The sequence below is a fragment of the Bison bison genome, unplaced genomic scaffold (assembly GCF_000754665.1).
Source record: "Bison bison bison isolate TAMUID 2011002044 unplaced genomic scaffold, Bison_UMD1.0 scf7180017864491, whole genome shotgun sequence".
Lineage (NCBI taxonomy): Eukaryota > Metazoa > Chordata > Mammalia > Artiodactyla > Bovidae > Bison > Bison bison.
The window spans coordinates 6,071,663-6,077,644 of record NW_011495050.1 but is presented as its reverse complement, the minus strand read 5'-3'; positions in this window follow the sequence as shown (position 1 = coordinate 6,077,644).

Here is a 5,982-nt window from a genome sequence, read left to right as displayed (position 1 = left end):
ATCCTTTGCTCCAAACGGTCTTGCTGTGCCTGGGAGAGCAGAGACTCTCTCCTGGTACAAGGAGCCCTTTCTTGGATGTTTCAAAACCTTTGATATGACAAACAGATTCCTGTAACATGTAACTGCACAAGACTTTTTTTTTTACCCATACGTCTGTTTTCTTTCCATTCCAGACACTTGTTATCTAAATAATGACACAGTACCTTGATTATGGGTGTGTATACATGGATACGGTGTCACGAGTCTGGATTTTTGCTTTCAAATAAATAGCTCATGAAATTGAAAAAAGAACAATATACAAACAAATTTTTTTAAATGTTTCATTTGTTTAGGGATAATAATAGCCTGGGCTTCCTTAGTGGCTCAAAGGGTAAAGAATCTGCCTTAATGAAGACAATCACAAGAGCAAAAAACAAGTGGTTAAATTACACAATAGTCATTTAAATAAGATCCTAATTTGTTGTTTATGTTTATTATCCATGTTAATATTATTGATATTTTTACCCCACTGATAATTTAGTGTAGAGATATCATTTGGAAGTAACAAAAGTATATATGAAATGTTATTTTCTTGTGAATGGATACCCTGGTACTAAACTTTTGTGTCTAGTTGAGAGTCAGATTCCTGTCACTTTAATCAGCGATCTTTCAAAAGTAATAATATAAATGTGCCATTCATAAAAACCAAATACAAAACTTTTAGATAACAAAGCAGATAAATTCAGTCGTGAATATTTGCATTACAAAAGGATGAAACTTCACACACACACAAGATATGCCGCTGAGTTGCCTTAAAAACCCTTCCCAGCATTTTAAAAATAGGATTGGATTTATTTTAAAACCGATTAACTTTTGAGGAACACATCTTTCTGCAAAATGAGGCAAATCTGTATATTTCCACACTTTATAATTTACCAAGCCACTGACTTGTACACAGTTGGCCTATTTGGATTTAAGGGGAATAGTCATAAATGCTACTGCAGATATTTTTCAGAGGTTTGAAAGAACGCATTTCTGTAAGGCGGAGTTCAAGAAATGCAAAAGTCACCAGATCTTTAAAGAGAACTTCAAAACCATGTCAAGACTTCATGAAATTCCATCAAATAAGACATGAAAGTACATTACCTAGAAAAATATTATTTCTTGGTTAGTTGTGTATGACAGTGCAAGAGATCAGCGAACAGCAAAGGTCTTTTTTCCTCTTTCTGACAGATAGGGAGACAGTAAAGAAAAATTAAAGAAGGTTGCCTGAAGCAGCACCCAAAGCAATAACTTTTATGTCTCCCTTCGTGTCATCCTGGAAGCTGGATTAACTTATCTCCTTAAACACACTGCTGAATAAAAAGAAAAAACTGCAGCAATTAAGAAATAGTATTGGCTGACTATTAGGAGAATGAGACCAAATTTCATTGATTATTATCTTATGTAACTTATTCTTTTGGAGAAGGGAAGGGTAGGGAAGGAGCAGGGAATGCTAATGGGAGGGGGAAACAGTCCATGATATTCAAGTGTTATGTCCAGAGCCTCATAAAAATTGAAATTAAAGAAAAAATCTTAGAAAGGAAGCATATTGGATAAAGACTAGCAATTGTGCCATTTGGTCAGATAAATGGCAAATTTAGAGCTGGAGAAGCCTCTGATTTACGGCCTATAAATCTTTCTACAAAATATTTCATATCCGTTTAATTCTCCCCATCTCTACTACCAGCACTGGGTTTAAGCCTCTGTCATCCGTCACATGGATTATTTAGAGCATGGTCTCTCCGGAGCCACATTTGTCTCTTCCTACTTTCCTCATAGTGATTACATCACCTCCCAATTCCCAACTTTTGGACAAATTCCTGCTGTAGTGACAATATAACCCTAAACAACAACTTGGCCTGGGAGGCCCTGTAAGCCTGGTTTGTATCTGCTTCTCTATATCACTTCCTTACCACTGGGCACTACACTTTGTACTAAGGAAGATCAAAATTCCCCTCACGTCCCTTTCATCGATATGAATACTTAAGTTACAGGTGACAGAAAGCTTTGCTCAAAATGGCTGAAAACAAGTAACAGGGCTAATTAAGAGTGTTTTAAAAAAGGAATTTCCGTGTTCACTGCAGCACTGTACAATAACCAAGATACGAAAGCAACCTAAATGTCCATTGACAGAAGAACGGATAAAGAAGATGTGGCACATATATACAATGAAATATATATTACTCAGCCATAAAAAAAGAACAAAATAAAGCCATTTGCAGCAACATGAATGGACCTAGAGATTGTCATACTGAATGAAGTAAGTTTGACACAGAAAGACAAATATCATATGATATCACTTACATGTGGAATATAAAAAAGGGGTACAGATGAACTTATTTACAAAACAGAGTCATAGATATAGAAAACAAACTTACAGTCACTAGGGATTAAAAGGGAGAGGGATAAACTGGGAGACTGACACTGACATATACATGCTACTATTTATAAAATAGATAACTAATAAGGACCTACTGTATAGCACAGGGAACTCTCCTCAGTACTCTGCAGTGGCCTATATGGAAAAGAAGCTGAAAAGAGAGTGAATATATATGTATGGATAACTGATTCACTTTGCTATACATCCAAAACTAACACAACATTGTAAATCAAGTACTCCAATAAAACATTTTAAAAAAGGAATTTGTGTTTCTAAAATGACAGAAAGTACCCATATAGTCTTTAGGAGGGCTGCTGCCTGTTTGAATGTTTGTGGTCCCTTACGTCTCCTGAGTTACATGTAGAAATGCCCAATGTGATAGAATTAGGAGATGGAAACTTTGGGAGGTGATTAAATTTGTGATTTTGACAATATTGCTTATGAGTTATAGCAAATTTACCATTGTGATGGATCATCTCAATAACTGGGGGGACATTTCATTTGTGTGTGAGCAGGGGCTTAAGGGAAGTCTCTATACCAGTCTCTCAATTTGGTTTTAGACTAAAAGTGCTTGAAAAGCACTTTTTAAAAAATCAACAAATTTATGACTTTTATGAGGAAACTTATTTTTCATTTTGTATGAAATTCAATAGGTAAAGAAATCAGTTTTTCAGGCCTGCAACTATTGTACAAACTGCAGAGTATCTCTGTGAACACAAGTTTGTAGAAACTTAGGTTCTATAAATTGCCAGATGCTGAGCCTTTTGTTATGAAGGATCTGTTTTTATTTTTGTTATTGCTTTCCCCTGCAATGAATACCTAAAGAAAAGTATATACATTTAGCTAAATAAGACAAATAGAAATGATTCAAGCTCCTCCATCCATGGGATTCTCCATGCAAGATTGCTGGAGCGGGTTGCCAGTCCCTTCGTCAAAGGATCTTCTTCTCTACCCAGGGATCAAACCCAAGTCTCCTGTGTCTCCTGTATTAGCAGGCAGATTCTTTACCACTGAGCCACCTGGGAAGCCCTATTTCCCAGGACATTAGGAGATAAACTAGGAGATAAAATGACCCCAGTTGACAAGTGATGAGTCATCATTCTCAGTAATTAAAAATTAAAAAAAAAAAGTCTCATTAATATCAGTACAAGTGCTTCTTTCTGGGTGGAAGTACCACTGGCCTTAACCATGGCTTTGACTGCTTGATTAACATGTGAGAGCAGCAGGCAAACTTTGCAAGTCACTGATCCAGGTGAGATGGTTGCTGAAAGGCAATATTTCCATTCATTTATTTGCTCTGAGTCAGTTCTTTATTGATCTTACTAAAATCTTTTATTGCAAGTCTTAATCAGAATTAGCCCTCATGCTTCTAGGTCTTCAGGAATAACAGTGGCCAGTATGATAGTATTGCATATACCCTTTTATAGGGTTTATCTCATAATGAAGACTATGCAGGCTTTGAATAGGAGATATGTATGTATACACTTAGAAGAATTACAGAAATTTCATCTTATTCAATTAAAGGGAAAAAAAGAAAGTATAAGATAATATGCATAACTGTATTTGTGGTTTTGGATTTGTTATTTCTGAAATAACACATAAGAAATGGTTAACACTGGTTATTTTAAGGGCATATTTATCTGAGGGTGAGGTGAAATAAATGGGGGCATTTACATTTCACCCCACAATTTCTACAGTATTTGAAGTTTTAAAACTGTAACCATGAATATTTTTACAATAAAAATGATAATGTTAAACAGATTAATAAGAGCTGCCTACAGTGAATTCATTTAAAGATGAATTTAAAAATTCCAAAGTGAATTCCTAATGAAAAATGAAAGAAAAATATCTCGACATGCTCCATGCTGCTTCAATTCTTCATCAGGGAGTGGCTGACCACCCTGAGACACTCACTGCTTGGTGCTTTAGGCCAATGCCAGTCACCCCATCCTCCATGCCTTCTCATGGTGTGTGTGTGTGTGTGTTTATGTGTGTGTGTGTTACTCACTCAGTCATGTTTGAGACCCTTTGAGACCCTATGGACTAGCTCGCCAGGCTCCTCTGTCCATGGAACATTCTAGACAATATTGCTGTGGGTTGCCATTCCCTTTTCCATGGATTGAACCTGTGTTTCCCACACTGCAGGCAGATTCTTTACCATCTGAGCCACCAGGGAAGCCCCATTGTTATGATATGACTACTCATCCTTACATTTCTTCATAGGGTATTAATTAGAACACCTCTCCCCTGCCGTGAATCTTCCTTTTGGCCTTGTGGAACTCATGATCCATCATCAATAAACCACTTTAACCTATTTATTTTACGGACATTCCCTTTTTCGTGTTGCTTTAACTGACACATGGCTGTGCACTGAAGATGTTCCATTCACTACTTTCCTCTTAACTACGGTTGGATTTTTGTCCCTCAAGCTTCCCTGTGCGTGGGTGTCCTTGCTCCTTCACATTACCACTTCCAAGCTCTTTTTCCTTCTTCTTCCTTCAAAACTTCTTTGAAGTATGTTACTATGGACCTCTTCTAGGTCATCCTCATTCATTGATTAGTTAAATTAGCATCCAGCTCACTGATTCTTCCAGCACTGCTGCTGCTAGGACTATAATTGGTGACTTGCATGTTCACAGTCTCTGACCCACCCATCTCTCTGACCTCTTTAATTAGTGACCTTTAAGCTCCAATGATCTGAGCCACCCACTCAAATTGCCCTTCCCTTTTCCGAATTATACTAAAAACTGGAGCAAATTCAAAATCTCTAAGTCAAATATCCTATCCTTTGGCTTCATTACTACTCATTCTATCTCTGTTTCTCCAGTCTTTCTTGAGCAGGGCTGAAACCTTATTGATACTCAATCTACGGACTGTGCCATGTTCTCATTGCATCACTCTCCTCACATCTTCATTCCCCAATTTACCAGCTTAAATTCAGCCATTCAGCATGTAACATCTCTTTGCAAATAACCTTGATTTGCTTTCAACACTCTCCTCTCATCTAATCTGGAAAAGATCCAAGCCTAAGTATTTATATGCTAAATCTAACTATCTCTGTTCTCATTACTGTATCAGACAAGCTAAATACTGCAAGACCCGAAACAAGTACCTGTACAGATCGCTGTCACTTTGCAAGTTGCTGCACTGTCTGGAGATCTGACTGCATTTAACTCTCTTCATTTGCTTTCACGTTTTCAATCTAGGGTGACTACTGCACCCTTCTCTATTTAACTCTCCCATGCCTGGTTCACTGTCAGGTGCTAACTTCATTGCATATTTCACAGAAGAAAATAGAAGCACTTTATCTTCCCACTATTGACTCTATCATCATTTTGCATCAGATGGAATCCACATAGTCTACATCCTTATTAAAATGAAAGAAAAGTCCTCTCTCTTTTTAAAACCTTGACTTCTACCTTGTCTTCCCAAGAAATTTGTTCCTATAACGGAACGCTTACTTTCTCTCTGGCACTATCAATTCTCTTTCTGAACTGTCTCATTCAGTTTGACATACAGGACTTCCCTGGTGGTCCAGTGGTTAAGACTCTTCACTTCCAATGCAGGGGGTGTGGGTTTGA